Source organism: Vombatus ursinus, unplaced genomic scaffold (genome assembly GCF_900497805.2).
Source record: "Vombatus ursinus unplaced genomic scaffold, bare-nosed wombat genome assembly UNPS02009205.1, whole genome shotgun sequence".
In the NCBI taxonomy this organism is placed as follows: Eukaryota; Metazoa; Chordata; class Mammalia; order Diprotodontia; family Vombatidae; genus Vombatus; species Vombatus ursinus.
This window is the reverse complement of record NW_020948983.1, coordinates 35890463-35907769: the sequence shown is the minus strand read 5'-3', so window position 1 is coordinate 35907769 and position 17307 is coordinate 35890463. Positions and strand designations below refer to the sequence as shown.

The 17307-nt window shown below is 37.9% G+C and overlaps 1 pseudogene; it reads right to left on the bottom strand.

Annotated features, from left to right (window-relative positions):
• Positions 1 to 3991: 3991 nt before the first annotated feature.
• Positions 3992 to 4277, bottom strand: LOC114035789 (annotated as a pseudogene).
• Positions 4278 to 17307: the final 13030 nt, after the last annotated feature.

Here is a 17307-nt window from a genome sequence, read left to right as displayed (position 1 = left end):
CCTCTATACACAAATGTAGTCGAGCTATGACCAAAGCTGACTCAAACCTTCTTGAAGATGCTGACAGACCTTCCAAATCAAGTGGCAAGTCAACCAGAACCAGTTACAGAAAGCCCACATGCGCTCCATCCGGTCTCTCCACGTCACTCTCCTTTCACGCTATCTTAACTCTCCTGATAGCCACCTCCGCAGTGCCCCAAGTGGAGAGACACCATCAGAGCAAACCGATGGGGTCTGCGCATGCTCCAAACCTCCATTAATACGTATTTTTTTTCAAAGTCAGAAAACCTTTCATGTATTCTCATTGTCTAAAAGATAAAATTCGAACTAGTTTAGCTTTAAAAGGTTTAGCATCCGTGTCTCCTTCCAATGGTTCCTGTTTTACCCTCTCAAACTTCACCTGAATGTCTCAAGCACTGTAGCTCTTTAATAAGTATCTATCAGTTTATTAATCTAAAAATGAATCAAATGGTAATCATTTGAGGCCCAATGTGAAATTATTTTGGGGAAAGGGAGTCTGGTTGGATGCTTTAAAATATACCTCAGAAGGAAACCACTTACTCTGTCCATATGCAAGACAGGGCCTGACTATTCTCACACTAATTATTAAAGAAAAACCATATTTATTGAAGGACCCTAGGTACTATGTAGTTCTTAGAATAAAATTTTAAAGCCAATTTTCCAAATTATTATGTGGACTATTTTAAGGGGGAAATAAGATTAGAGGCTCTACTCCCTGTAATCCCCCTTTAATCTGAAACATAATTGTAATGCCAACTCATTTTTTAATGGGTCTTTCACTATCTTAAGTATCACACCAGGTGCATCAGAGATGATTTTAAAAGGCACAGAAATGTTTTAGTTTGTTTAGAATTCTAAATACTAATGAAAACATTTATAAAGATTATAGAACCTGTAGAAATTTATCTAGAACAGTTGAAAATCAGTTTCATTAATTTCCCTTTCAGTAAAGAACTATTTGAGGCTCCTGACTTATACCATATACTCCCATATTGTAGAATGAATATCTGCTGATGCCACCAACTTCTGAAGCTGGGCAAGGAATTCAACTGTTATTGTAATTGGGTTGTCACTAACTGAAGCATTGATCTTTAAACATAGGTTCTGACAGTTCAATAAAGAAAGATGCAGTATCATTTTACCTGTTTTTCATAGGTCTTTCATGTTGGGAGAGGAATAGTTAGTAAGCTCACTGGGCAGGGTGAGGAAGGTTTACATCTGTAAAGTGTCATGATTCGGTTATTTATTTGAAATCTCCAGAAGTACAGAACATTTAGAGGGAAAAAATGGTGTCTCAAGCAGGAAATAAATTGAATGTGTTTGAACCCTGCAATTTAAAGGGAATAAGATGTATTTAGGAGGAAACAGATCAATTCTTAAAGAGAGTAGAAAGTGGGACACTCCTACCCGCCCCCCCCATTTCTCTGACCACCACTGGTGCTTTCACTTTTTCCTTTTAGAAATCAGCTGATAATAAAGTTCCTGGATCTCTGCCTGTCGGAAGTGGTAGCCAGGGCTTTTTTGGTTCACTGTGTAAGAATAATACTGTATTGTATTCATTGTATCTATCTTGAGCAATTAGTAACAAGAGCAACAAGAAGACTTATGTTGCACTTTGGCTATGGAATAGGTTGATAGAGTAGGTCTGATAGAAGGTTGAGGAGAGAGGTTGAAGTTAGGTTGGTTGAGGAAGAAAGATGAAGGTACAGCTTATGGAATGTTTCAAATCCAGTTTAGTTAAGTGAGAGCCTTGAGTTGGGAGTAGAATCTACCTCCTAGATTATTTGTCTTTCAAGCAAATTCTTCCTTGGAGTTGGAAAGTTGCAGTAGAAACCATCAATGCTAAGGAGTAGATCTGATGGGTGTTTTGACAGCACCAGAGGAGGACTGTCTTCACCCACCAAGCAAAGAGTCAGTTATCATTTTCTGGGTCAAATATCCAGTCAATGAAACTTTGAGGGTTAAGAATCTGTAGGTTGTTTATGGCCTTATGGTATGCTGGTCCTGATATGCACCATGGGGCAACCCTTCTCTAATGAGAGTGGATTGGGAATAAACTCAGTTGTTGTAATTCATATGGGCAACTCTGATCTGGATCTAGAAGACAAGGATTCCTCCAGTTCTGATGGATGCTGGGTGTGGACCCTGGAATAGCATAAACCATAATTCTGAAACATAGACACATGTGACTATTCTCCATTCATTCTAGTGAGTAGAATTTCACAAAAAGGGGGAAAGATCCAGGTCCTGATACTGAAGATGGCACATTTGTATCATTCCTGATGGCTTTAGCTGACCTCCCTTCCTATATTTAAAGCACTCACTCTCATGGCATGCCCTTTTCTCTATCATAGAGAGGCTGGTTTGACCCGTGAGTAGAACACCTTCATTTTCTCTTCTCTGGAATCCCTAAATATTCCAGTGGAAATGCCAGCACAATCAACCTCCACTCTATTTAGCTGTTCCCCAGTCTGAAGGAGCAGCCTAAAGGGCTATACTGAACACTACACAAAGTGCCATTTGTGTCTTTTAACCATCTCTGTGCCCCACAGCACATCATTCTTCCAGCTCTTCTGACAGGATTTCTGCAGATTCACTTTGTTCTCAATTGCTTTTTGCTATTTTGTGTGACATATGCTTATCTATTTTCTTCCTCTGAAATGTTTTAAAAGTGAGTTTATACTTTAAATCAGTGCAGCTCCTATTTGTTATGTTTCTCAGGTTGGTGAGGAGATTATAAATTTTTTATTGTAGAAGGTTGTTTCTGGTTCCTTTGACTTCTTGGTAATGGTGAAATAACTAAAAGGTATTCCTGCCAATTCTGATGGTTGATGGAATTCAACCATTTGGTGGGGGAGAGGGATTGGTTTCAATAAATGTGTTCATACTTTTTTTGTGTGTGTATAGATGTAGCTTCATTTTAGAAGACTTTGGACTGAATATTATGATAATAAGAATTTGAGCTTTGTTTCCTGACTTGGGCAGGAAGCCTAAATGTTTATCTTCAGAGAGCAAATAGATAACAGAGTTGTTCAGTCTAACACCTTTATGCCATGTCAACCTCAAGCCACTTGGAAAAGAACACTTAAAAAGCAATAGAATATATATATCTCTCTAATTCTGTTGGCCATAAATTATAAAGATTAATTTTCTTATCAGATTTTATGACTTCAAGTTTTATTTCTCTCATAATATGAGGTCTGTTCTCCCCATGACCCTCAACACACAACATTGAACTCATATGCACATCAGAGTCTTCTTCCTAAGTTAATAACTTGTGCTTACCCATTGAGGTCTTAACTTATCAGACAGAAATTATTATAACTTTTAATAGATGACTACGGGAAAAGTGATTTCTTATTTTTTAAATTTTAAACAATAAGTTTATTTAAACAACAAGATGTTTGACTTGAAGGGAAAATTATCTAGGATCAATTTCTTTATAGTAATTTATCCCTACTGAGAGACAGAGTTTGCCCTACATGTAACAGCTACATACAAAAAAGTAATAAAATTGTCCTTGAATTTAAAATGATGAAAGAAAAAACATTGAAATTATCCAATCAAACAAGGCATGCAAGGATTTTTTTGTGTTTTTTTTTTTTTTTTTGTTAAATAGTGAGAGCAAAATAACTTACTGGAATATAAAGATAAAAGTTGAATGAGCTTGCCAGTAAAGGAGAAGAGGCATATTTTCACAGAACCAGTTTGTTTTTTCCCCTCCCTATCTCCATTTGATGTTGATCAAAACATACCATCGGCCATTTAGTTTAAAAAAATACACATTGTGCCTGTGCATATACACCGGTTACTTTACGTACAATAAAAGAATGGAGGAAGAGAATCAAAGAAGAGAAAAAACTATACCGCACTAGTCAGGATGTGGCTGAACCAAATTTTGGTTTTCTAATTGCGAATGTATTGTTTTCCTTGGGAGCTCGGTTCTGAAGTAGGGTTGCAGGTTCTCTTTTTAGTAAAGGCTTCCTGTCTGCTGCTGGAATACATCAATTACGTCTTCATCCTCCATTTCCAACTGTGCAGGTGTGTCTGTTTCATTGATTGGCTGCCCATCAAATAGGAATGTGATCGCCCATTGACAAACCCTGTAGTGCACAATAGGCTTTCATTAGTTTACTAAGCAGTGTGTGCCTCTTAATCTTAAATTGCTCTACCGAACCATCTTGCCCTGCCATTTTCAAATTAATGTGGTTGTTGCTTTCAGTCTTGACTCCTTCCTTTGACTCTTTGTCAGCCATGGTGAGTCTGGGGATCTTCTTAGCCATCATTTAACAAAAGAGGCATCAGGGTGGTCCTCTCCAAGGAAGGGGGTAGGAGTAAACAGCAACAGCAGGAGCAGGAGCAGAAAGGAAGAGGGAGATGATGATGGTGATGGTGAGGAAGAGGAGGAGAAGAAGAAGGAGGAGGAGTGATTTCTTATTTTAAAGAAACTCTTAGGTATCTGGGTTAGAATGGTAAGAAGTAGGTCTTGTGAACCATAGATTCTCCTATATTCACATTCTGAATTCTAGCTTTTTAGTTTACAGGAAGGGCAAGACGAAAGAAGTTTGCATCAAGATCAAGAACAGAATGGAGATGCTTATGATGTCTCCAATACAGAAAGATGATGTATTGTGAGAAAGAAAATGAGAATTTAGAAATAGCTTTCTGAGGTTTCCATGAATCCAGAGACTGTCATCTACTGTGGGAGCAATAATAAGGGTTAAATTGGTGACAGCTAGGTGGTACAGTGGATAGAGCTCTGGCCCTGGAGTTAGGAGGACCTGAGTTCAAATCTGGCCTCAGACACTCGACACTTATTAGCTGTGTGACCCTGAGCAAGTCACTTAACCTCAATGCCTAGCCAAAAAAACAAACAAATAAATAATAGGAGTTAAATTAATAGAAACATAGAATGCTAGAGTTTATCTAGTTCAGTCCTCTCATTTTAGAGATAAGGAAACTGAGGCCCATAGGTGACTTGCCAAAGGTATACTGCTCTATCCAGCTCCGTACCCCACCCCCACCGTTTAAATTTAATTTGCAGCAGATAATTTTCTTTATATGAACTGGAGCAGTTAAATAAAATACGTGCCTTAATTTCTGCCCCAGTAATAACTTAGAAGTCTGCTCCATGTCCTACATTAAGAGACCTCATTAAGCTTACCTTTTCTGTAAAAAGGCACAAGGTATGACTTGCTTTCCCCTTACCCCCTTGTAAGGACAGCAGCAATTATGGAGAGTGGCTTAAGTAATTATTCTTCATAGCATCTGCACTGAGGATTGCTTCTCTGTGCTCATAAGAGATTAGAGACGTTAATAAGACTAGCATGATTCAGCTCCCAAACAGAGTCCACTACAGCTTTGAGAGACCTTAAAAAAAAAAAAAAGAAATGATTTCTTCCCCATGCTCTGGGGGTGAGTTTAGGACAACTTCAAAGAGCCATGCAGTTTACTAAAGTCAGAGGAGGAGTGAAAGGTACAACCATCTAAGATCAACATTCATCTTCTATTTCCTCTATGGGATGTATCTTCATAAAATAAACATAACTTCAGCTTGTCAGACAATAAAAATGGAACCTGTCAGCTGTGAGGAAATTGGCTTTAACCCAGGCAGAAAGATACTCCAGCCCCCAACCTCTTCCTGCCCTCAAAAATGTTGCAATCACATGACTTCAAATGTAAGAAGACTTCCTCCATTGCATTTAGCCTGGTTATCTTGGCCGCAGCTCTTAGAGGGCAGGGGCTATACCTCATCTATCTGTACATCTCTGCAGGAACCAGCACGAAGTAGGAAGTCAAAAAATAGCTATTAAATTGAATTGAATTCTTCTCCTTGTTACCCAGTATACTGCAAAGAACAAAATAATTTTTCTGGAAATAAGAGCATGGTCTTACTATATCCTTAGTACACAGCACATGTGTAATTATGTTAATTACTATTAAAATAGCTGCAATTACCTCTTTCAAAAGGTTTATAAAGAAGATTGTCATTATGATTATTTTGCTTTCCTTAATTTTCTTGCCTGCTACCCTCACTCACCCATGTACCTGTGATTTCATCAATCTAGGGAAACTCCTATATGGAAATTTTCCCAGGATACATGTGGACAACTCCTTTATATCTGAATTGCCTGGGGTTAGTAAGAGGTAAAATTACTTGTCCATGGTCAGTCAGCCAGTGTGGATCAGTGACTGGAGTGGAACACAGTCTTACTAACTTTAAAGACAGCCCTCTGTCCACTATTCCAAGCTTCCTTTTTCACTTTTTCAAATAAAGATAAGTTATAGAACAACAGGTGATTGTTTTGGAGATACTGACCCCAGTAATCCAAGAGGAGGGAAGATCAAATCATAGGTAGAATTCATAGTGCTATGGATGTTTCATTACTACCATGATTGTGGAAAGGAGTTTTCCTATGTTCCACCCTGATGAAATTGATTCACTAAATAAAGACTCTTGCAGTGTCCATGTGTTTCTGAATTTCAGAATTATAGAATTTTAAAGCTAGAAACCTCTCATTTCATTGATTAGGAAACTGAGGTCCATAGAGGTCAATTGGTTTGCTTAAAGTCACACAGGTAGTCATTAGCAAAGTTATGATTTGAACCTCAAATTATACTTAGTTGAATACATGGCTTATCCCTTTCTCTCTCTGACAATTAGATGATAAGTTTCTTGAAGATAGCTGCCTTCTATTGCCAAGTCCTATAATCCTAAAGAACAATGTTATGAGGACAAAGATTCAAAATCTCCTGAAAGCAAATTCTTCCTTATTTAGCCTAATTCTTTCATAAACTATTTTTTATCCCTTTTGCCTTCCTTCACCATCCCCTCACAATAGAGAAGAATTGGTTGCTTTCTTCTGTAAAAGAATGTTTCTTAAGCTTGAAGACTATTATTAAACTTCCCCTCAGCTAACTTTTACCTAATCTGTGTGTATATGTTAGCTCCTCTAGCTTTTTTGGTCTTTTTCTTTCCCTTCTAATTCTTCATTCATCTTTGTTGTTTCTTTCTGAATCCTTTCTAAATTCTTTATTCTGTGCTGGGTATTACAGTTAGATGTCATGCAGGTAATTCCCACCTTTCACTGTCTTGAGATCTTGTTTATTGATTCTGATATTCAGTGGACCTGACCCCTCACTGATGGGAAATGACAGAGCACAATGTGAATGGGCATTGAAATTCATATCTCAATTCCTCTGCCTTTATCAATATACAGTGATCACTAAAAGTGAATATCCACAGTATAGTCTCTGGTTTCTGTGAAGGAATACTCATTTTCTTGAAGAGCTGATCTCAAAAGAGCATCAGTAGTCTTAGAAAATATCTCATTGACTATATAGTCTCAATAGCTAAGTTTGTATAAACACTGTTACTACTGTGTTTTGAGTCAACAAAAGCAGGTCCTTGATTTTCCTCCCTATCCATAGCTGATGAACCCTTGAGCAGAAGAATTCTGCCTTCCCTGAGAACAGAAAAACGCCAACACCTAACATTTTGAACAGTGTGCCCAAAGACACAAACTGCCATGGTGAAACGTGAAATACATACAAATGGCCTGTAGGGAAGTGCTGTCTTACTCATCTTTGGGTAATTAGGGATTCCTGAGGCCTGCATCACTAAGAGACCCTCAAATTTGTTACATAACTATCGCAAAGTAAAATAAGCTTTCTGGCATACAACTAGTGGTACTTCCAATCCCACAATCACCAGGAAAGAATCCCTGCCCTTACCCTCCTCATCAGCTATTATTGCTTGTCTGATAATTGGTACTCAGGAGAGAAGTTGTGAGAGCAAACTTTGGAGAGCTGCCAGGTCACGGCGTCCTCCTATTTCATAACAGATCCATCTGGCCTTAACTAGCTTAGTAACTTTGTGAATTATTTTTAAGGTCCTATATAAAATCCCTAATGATTTCATAATTTTTTTTATGGTTTTTCAATGAAATGCAAAGTACAGTGACAGCTGTAACAAAGTGTTAAGTAGATGCTTGAATAAGAATACAGCATTTATTGTTTCTTGGCCTAAGATCTGAAAGCTAGTGAGTGTTAGAACTGGGATTCACATCTAGACCTTTTCTTTCCAAATCCAGAGTTCTAAAAAGTTTATTATTCTTATTCTTATTGTTTTCATTTGTTGTTTTTCAGTTGTTTAGTCATGTCCAACGTGTCTCCATGGACCGTACTGTCCATGGGATACTAGATACAAAGATACAAATGGTTTGCCATTTGCTTCTCCAATGGATTAAGGCAAACAGAGGTAAAGTGACTTGCCCATAAGTATCTGAGGATGGATTTGAACTCTAGGTTTTTCTGATTCTAGGCCCAGCTCTTTCTCCACTGAGCCATCTAGCTGTTGTAATTTAATAAGCATTAATTTTTTCTCCCTCCCTTTTCCTCACATTGTAAAAAAAAGAAAAAACCAAAACCAGGAGGTGGCTAGCATGTATTGTCAGTCTCCTTGAATCTTGACTGGTCATCATACTAATTACTGGTCTTAAGTCTTTCAAAGCTTATTTTAAATTGTTGATGTTATATAAAATTTCCTGGTTCTGCTCACTTTACTTTGTATCAGTTTATACAAGTCTTTCTGAATCTGTCCCTTTCATCATTTATTTCATCATCAGTAGTGTTCCATCACATTCATATGTCACAGTTGGTTCAGTTATTCCCCAATTGATGGGCACCCCTTTAATTTCTAATTCTTTGACACCACAAAAGAGCCTTTGAGATAATTTTTGTCCTTATGGCTCCACTTCCTCCTTCTTTCATCTCTTTGGAGTATAAGTCTGCTAGAAGTCTTTCAAGTTCAGACATTTTTTTCACCTGTTGCCTTACCAACTAAATGTTTATTATAGCTAGTATGTTAATTTTAGGTCAAATGTATGAGTTGCATTTTTATGTGCTCTATGTATAGTTTACAGTGTATTGGAGCTCATTTGTATAAATGCAGAATCATAGAATTTTAGAGTTGAAAAGGATTTTAGAAATTACTCAGGGATGGGGAATAAAAAGGCCACACCCCACGACCTAGAAGGCCACATGTGGCCTCTAGGCTGCAGGTTCCCCACCCCTAGAGAGCATCAACTAAACAGTAAATCTTTGAGGTGTGAACACTCACCCCAATTTAACAGTTGGCTCGTGTGTGCCATCTATGAGCTGGCTCCAGCACACCCTATTGCAGTGAAAAATGAGGGCAGCCTATACAGCTGCTAGAATGGAACTATTATAATCTCATAGTGCCTATAATTAATGCATTCTTTTTTTTTGTGTGTGAGGTAATTGGGGTTAATTGACTTGCCTAGGGTCACACAGCTAGTGTCAAGTGTCTGAGGTCAAATTTGAACTCAGTCCCTCTTGACTCCAGGGCCAGTGCTAATGCATCCCTTTAAAAAAAAAAACAACAACACAGCACTATAATTCTAACTTATAGGTAGTTAGATATCACTGCGACACAGAGCTCTTTTTCTGGCATACTTATTCATATAGATTTGCCTTTCAAGAGTCATTTTAGAAGATGGTAAGATCCTTAAGGATGTAGCTACAATGCTTTGCGACTTTCCTTTTTTCTTTCTTTTCTCCTTTGCTTAATTTTATGGTAGCTAGTTCTGTCAGCTTCTCCTCCCCCCTTCCATTCTAGAACAGAAAAGAAAACATTGCAGTAAAAGCTCAAATAATTAGACATGTCAAATCAAACTTGGTGACTCTAAAATACTTCTAATATCTTTCTTAACCTTTTTCATTTCTATCCAAACTGAAGTCCCTAAATATTGTTTTTCATCATAAACAACAAATCATTCTGGCTTCCTTCTAACCCTTTCCCTTCTTCTCCCCTCCTCATTTGTCCCTTAAATCAATTGTCTTCATTTTCTTATCTAGAGGTAAGCATGAATACAATTGACCTTATTTGACTATGCCTTATTTAGACCCAATAGTATCTCTCCTTCAAGATGTATGAAAAAAGTGGGTTCTGCTCTGAAGAGATGACTTTTTTGGCTCATAAGTGTGAGATACTTCTGCATGGATCTGTCCTGTGCCTCTTTTCCAAAGAACAAACAGTGGGTAAGATGTATCTTAGGGGGTTTAATAGTATCTAAATAATGAGCAAGCTCCAGGCCCAGATTCACTAAGGTGAGGAAGGTGGTCAGGCCCTCCAGGCTTTGAGAAGGAACCAGAGTGAGGCACTGGACTCCCCTCACACTGGAAATAACAACATGTACATATGTCCATGGTTCTGGTTTTATTTAATGATGTCCACAAGGATATGCAGTCTACAGCCAGCCAGTTCTAGTAAGGGAAAGCCGTGACTGCTTGGAACCCCTGAATACATGCTAATTCAATTTGCCAGAGGACACATCCTGGGCCCTAGAGTAACCAAGTAGTAAGTAGCCTGGGTCATATGTTTTTTACATGTGTGTCTACTATTATACTCTGCTGTGTATGTATTTATGGGAAAGTATACCCCAGAATTATGGGGAGACTGTGTTGCAGTTACCATTGTATGCCTTTGCTAATAGTTAATTGGGTCTAATGACTGATTGTTATTGGGAAGTATAAAACTGGGGGCTTGTGAGCCATGGTGTTAAAAGTATAGACCCACAGGGTATTATACAACTTTCAAGTGCAGTAACCAGCCTCTGTGAATTCAACCTAAGAGTGCAAGTGCAAATTGAGAGTATTCAGAAGGGGTGTTACAGATAAATAGATGTGAGGGGGCAGCTAGGTGGTGCAGTGGATAGAGTACCAGCCCTGGATTCAGAAAGACTTGAGTTCAAATCTGGCCTCAGACATGTAACACTTACTAGCTCTGTGACCCTGGGCAAGTCACTTAACCCCATTGCCTAGCCAGGAAAAAAAAAAAAGGTAGATGTTTCTGTCTTTATTTGAGGTCTCCTATATGGGGGTATGATTTTTTTTTAATTTATTTTTTGCTTTTTTTTTTTTTTTTGGTGAAGCAGTCGGGGTTAAGTGACTTGTCCAAGTGTCAAGTGTCTGAAAATGGATTTAAACTCAAGTCCTCCTGACTCCAAGGCTGGAACTCTATCCACTTTGCCACCTAGCTGCCCCTTATTTTTGTTTTTTGCAGTGACATTATACACATGATCAAAACTCAAAAATGAATGAAAAGTTATTCGTTTGGTCTATAATTCCCCTCCTCAATCTTCCTACATCCCCTAGTACCTAGGTTACAGGTAAGGTGATATATGTGTGGATGGCTGGGTAGGTGGTGGATGATTAAGATGAATAAATGTGAAAAAGATGATGTTATTTCTGATTTATGTAATCTTAAATTCTTTTAGTTTTGTGGTAAAACAAATGTATTATACTTCAAAAAATTAAACTTTGTTTTATTCAAGGTATAGAAGAAAACAGTACTTGAAGGACCAAACAAATCAACTGATGCAAAAATTATAATGATTTTACTTTGAAATAAAAATTTCCCTCATCTTTATTTTCTTTGCCTTATGGATTAAAAATGTACTGTATGAGTTGACGCAGTTTAATTCTTTGAGGTATTCTTAAATTCCTATCTTTCTTATTTATTTATTTATTTATTTTTGGTTAGGCAATGAGTTTAAGTGACTTGCCCAGGGTCACACAGCTAGTAAGCCTATCTTTCTTTAAACATTCAAATTCCTTTTATCATATTGGTATTTCAATTATAAAAATTAGGCTTATTCAATGAATTTGAAAGGCAATGTTCTTTAGTGGATACAATCAGATAAACATATAAATTTAATAAACTGTAAGTGAAAATTCAATATGAAACAATAGTATGATGTTTAAGTAGGATGCATTAAGGGATGCATGTATTCAGAAGGAGGGAGGTAGTAATTCCGTCATCCTTTGCATTGTTCAAGTCACATATAGAATAATGTGTTCTGATCTGGGTGCCAGACGTTAGGCAAATGGAAGGCTTAGAAGACTGGTTAATATGACATATAAGACTTATTTGAAGGAAATGGAGGTGCTTAGCCTAGGGAAGAAAAAACTTACAGTAGACTCTGGAACAATCTTTGAGTGTTTGAAGGACTATCATGTAAAATAGAAACCAGACTTGCTCTGTTTTGCCCCTTGAGGACAGAACTAGAAGCAATGGGTGGAATTTTTAGAAAGGCAGGCTTTGGCTTACTCCTTTGTTGTTGATTTGTTTCATTTATGTCCAACTCTTTGAGACCCCATTTGGGGTTTTCTTGGCAAAGACATTGGAGTGGTTTGCCATTTCCTTCTCCAGCTCATTTTACAGATGAGGAAACTGAGGCAAACAGAATTAAGTGACTTGTCCAGGGTCACCCAGCTAGTAAGTGTCTGAGGCCAGGTTTGAACTCAGAAAGATGAGCCCCTTCTTAACTCCAAGTTGGTCACTCTATCCACTATGCCACCTAGCTGCCTGTGGCTTACTCCTTACATGTTACTTAATGTAAGGAAAAACTCCTAAACAATATGAAATATCCCAAAGTGGAATAGGCTGCCTTGAGAGGTGGTAGGTTCCTCCTCATTGCAGGCCTTCAAGCAGAGGATGGAGGATCACTTTTTTGGAGAATTGCAGAAGGGATTCTTGGTCAGGTATGGTCAGGTATAGATTGCCTTATAGGTCCTTTTAGATCTTAGAGCTTGGGTTTCTATTATATCTATTATTACTATTTTAAGTTTATGAAATGTTCTTCTCACAACAGTCCTGTGAATGAGATAGTGCAAATGTTATTATCACACACCTTATCACCAAATACTCAATAAACTCACATGCCTCAGTATTACCTCCAGGATCAAAAAGAAAATCCTATGTGTGGTATTTAATGCTTGATAACCTAATCCTTTGCTGCATTTCCAGCCTTTTTATACTTTATTCTCCTTCATGCATTTTATGATCCACTCTAGTCTTTGTCTCCTTATGCCCAGGACTTCCTAACCTGGTTGTTCCATCTTTCTCTTCATTACTGGCCCTTACCTTCACCTTTTGGATCAGATACTTAATTTTCCTCAGTCAAATGGATGAAAGGAGAGGAAAGAGGGCAAATGTAGCATTTATTCTAGTAGGATTCACAGAAGCACAAGCACAGGACTCATGCAGAATGAAGGATGGAGGGGTTGTGATCTACATGGGCAGAGGAAGCACTCTTGCCAATGAAGATTACTAATCTATCATCATTCCAGAATATTATTTCTAAGGCTAATACTTGTACCATTACTCACAGGATGCTGAAATATACACTGCCTTAACCAGAAATTGCATCACAAGGAGTTTTACATTTTCTTTGGTGGGAAATTTTAATCCATAGTAAATCTCTAAAGAACATTATATTTTTTTCTCTACCTTCTCTCCAATCATTACTGTTTTCTTGTCCTTGGATGCTTGGGTGCTTTAAAGCCTATCATTGATGGTAGGGAATATAAAGGAATATTCATTTCTCACAATGTGTGAATATCCAAATATACTCTTTCTCTGGGAGTTGTCATACTTAAATGAGCTGTGGCAGCTTAGTACCAGGGACAGAGTCTTTAGAGTAGAGTGCTGAGACTTGGGTAGAGGGCAGAGTTATTGAGAAAGAGAAAGTTATTTAGAGAAATGGGGAATTATGGGGCAGCTAGGTGGTGCAGTGGATAGAGCACCGGCCCTGAAGTCAGGAGGACCTGAGTTCAAATCCAGCCTCAGACCAAACACTTGACACTTACTAGCTGTGTGACCCTGGGCAAGTCACTTAACCCCAATTGCCTAAAAATGAAAGAAAATAAAAAAAAAAGAAGAAATGGAGAATTAAAAAGAAGATGGTTAGTTCCATGTTGGATAAGCCGCTCAGGAGAGCTCAGTTAGGATGAGTTATAGATAGGGGATACAAGTGGTGGTAGTGGGGAGAAGGGAGATATACATAGGAAAGAGAAAGACCAGTTTGGAAAGGTTTATATGAATGTGAGAAAAGAGAAATATTAAACAATGGAAATACTGAAGGTAAGATATGAAGCTGCCAAGTGAAGAGCACCTTCCTTCTTCAATGATTAGGGGACCCTAGAGAAAAAGGTTCTATTAGGTGTAAGGATAGTGATAGTAGAGTGAAGGAAGGGAAGAATTTGGAAGTAGAACAGGGCCTAACACAGAGTAAGAGCATAAGTGTTAAGCTGTGTCAAATTAATTTGAGAGAGAAGATTGTGTAGTGGTGATGTACCAACATCTATGTCATTTAAATACTTAGCAAAGCTATAGCTAAAGCTTCAAAAAATACATATGGAGCAACCAGGCAACCAACATGAAAAGTAACCTCAAATTAACTTTAAGACAAATTCAACTAAGTGTGGGGAGACGCTGAACTCTGGACCCTGAGTCATCTTTGTTATAGGGGTTAAGAGTTGGGGGTGGCATGGAAGATAGGAGAAGTTCAGTTGGGGAACAGCAATGGGGTGGAAGAGGAAGAACATCTGGTAGCTTTCCATTTTAACTAACTATTTTTGCCAATGTGGTACTAAGATTACTTTTTTCTATGCTGCTAAAGGAATTAAAATACTGTGTCATGTAAATTTCAGCACACTTGGCAAAAATCCAGTTGTCCCATCTTAGTTATGGCTTTGATAATGAGCTCTCCACATAGTGTAGTAAAATCATTTTTGTATCCAGACAACTGACTTGAGTTTGTATGTTGTATGAGAATGCTAAGAAGGGTGTTAATAAGATGTAAAGGGAAGAGCCCACAATCTTCAGAGGAAAGCTACCTGAACTCTTGTGTGATAGTGGCAGAAAATCCCCAGAAGCAGAATATAGGGGTACATCTTCTGAACTGGGAGATGTGGGCCTGTTTGGTTACAGGATGACTGCAGAAGAATAAAGTTCCTTTGGGGAATGCACACCATTGAACTGATTTGAAAAGAGGTTTTTTTTTTTGATGAAAAAAAATTTATTTTGAAATTAACACCCCTATACAAAGGCAAATTATCAAACATACAAAATAAAGAATAAAATCTTACACAAAACCCTTAGCATGTAACAGAATAGAATAAAACAAATGAACAGACAACAAATGAAAAAGGAATTTGTCTTCTATGTCCTCCTACTTAGACTTTTGTTTTAATTATTTCATGGATAGTTGTAGAGAATGTGTATATATTTCTGGTGCTGCCAATCATGATTTGCATCCCTCCATATAGTTCCTTCCCTCCATAATTCCCCATATTTGTGTTTATATATTTTTAATGGCACTATGATATTCCATAATATCAACATACCACAACATACTACAAAGCATAAATATTATAGCACAGACATTTTACACACTTGTTCCTTCTTTTTACTGATATCTTTAGGGTAAAGTCCTTATGATGGAATCACTGGGTCAAGAAGATAATCAGTCTTATGTCTTATTGCATATTGACAGATTACTCCCTCAAACATTCATACCAGTCTATAGTCTTACAAAATGGCATCAGTTACTGTTTCTTTATAGTCCCACCAATATTAAATGCTAACATTTCTCATTATTTTCATCATTCTAGAAGAAGGAGGGGAGCAAGCATTTATTAAGCACTTACTATGTGTCAGAAAACATACTAAATGCTTTACTAATATCTCATTTGTTTAGGTTCTGATGATTTAGAATGAGTGTAAATAGCAATTGTTTCCCTTCTGGCCAGAAACTTTGAGGGGCTTCCCCTCCCAGACTGATATCTTTGTGATGGTAAAATGAGTCATCTTTTTCCTTTATTCTTACATAGCCCTTAATTATTGAATGGGCTTTGCCTCAGACAAACTGAGACCTGTGAAAGACCTTAATCCAGAAAGGCCAACGTTGTCCACTGCATCTCAGGCTATTGCCAGTCATTTTGATTTCTGTCTTGCTACTGGACTTCAATGACTCTTGAGGAGAGAGTGTGGCCGATCCAATTTACATGCAAGTCAAAACACCACCCTCATGATGTCATTGGTACTCTTCCAGAATGAAGGACAAACAACAACAACATTTGATTTCACAACACGCCTCTGAGGTAGGTGTTATTATAATCACCATTTGATAGTTGATGAAACCGAGGCAAATAGAGCTTAAGCGACTTGCCCAGGGTCACACAGCTCTTAAGTATTTGAGGTCAGATTTGAACTCAGGTCTTACTGACTCCAGGCCCAGCCCTCTATCCATTGAATCAATTAGCTATTCTTCTCCATAGTTGGGACAAATATATTAATTCCTTTACCTTTTCATTTTAAAAATTGGAATCTAAGTGATTTACATTAAGTTTTTCACTAGCCAGGTTTGTCTTTCTCAATAATCATTCTATTGATATACACACTGTCTCATTTTAATTTTTTTCTCTTATTAATGCAAACAAAGCAACTTTTAAACAGGTTCAAGAGGGGTTTTGTTGAAAGCTTAACAATTAGGTGATATCAATAGGAGCATAAGCGAATCTGGCAGAGAAAATCAACTAGATTTATACAGCATTAATCAACTAGGATTGAATAGCCTAGAAAGAGCAAAGTGGGTACCCAGGCCTGGAGGGGAGTGGTGGTGGCGGTGTAGAAAGCCTGTAGATCCAGATTAAGGTAAGTTTGTAAAATTGCTTCAGGGGAATTTTCACAGTGTCTGTCTGCATCCTGATGGGCACACTGGGGTGCTACCAGCCCTTTATGTTTTGGAACCTAAAATTCTCCCTCAGATGTCAGATGATACAAAGGACTACCTGCTCACCTCACTATCCACAGACTTCTTTCATCTTACATTGCAGTAAATCTGCTATCAAAGTGATTCCACAAAAAACCTTCTTGTCTCTGAAATGATAACCGGTCACTGGAAAGTGTTTCATCATTACCAGGACTGGCTTTAGAGGACGCTGGATGCATTTAAAAAGCTTTTTTCAGGAAGAAGTTGAGCGTTATCAGTGCATCACTTGCAGATGTTTCAAAAGGCAGCATGTTATTATTCAGCTGTGTCCGACTCTTTGTGAACCCCCTTTTTTTGTTTGTTTTCTTGGCAAAGATACTGGAGTGGTTTGCCATTGCCTGCTCCAGATTATTTTACAGTCAGGAAACTGGGGCAAACACGGTTAAGTGATTTGCCTAGGATCACGTAGCTAGTAAGTGTCTGACGCCAGATTTGAATTCACAAAGATGAGTCTTACTGACTCAGGCCCAGGCACTCAATCCTCTGCACCACCTAGCTGCCCCCAACAAGGGACATAGTAATTGATTAATTAGCGTCTAGGGCAATCCTCTTACTGCTGTCAGTCTGCAGTAGTAGGGGCAGTTCCTATACCAGTGAAATTATAGATCTGGACCAAAAAAAAGTGCTAATTATACAAAAATTCATT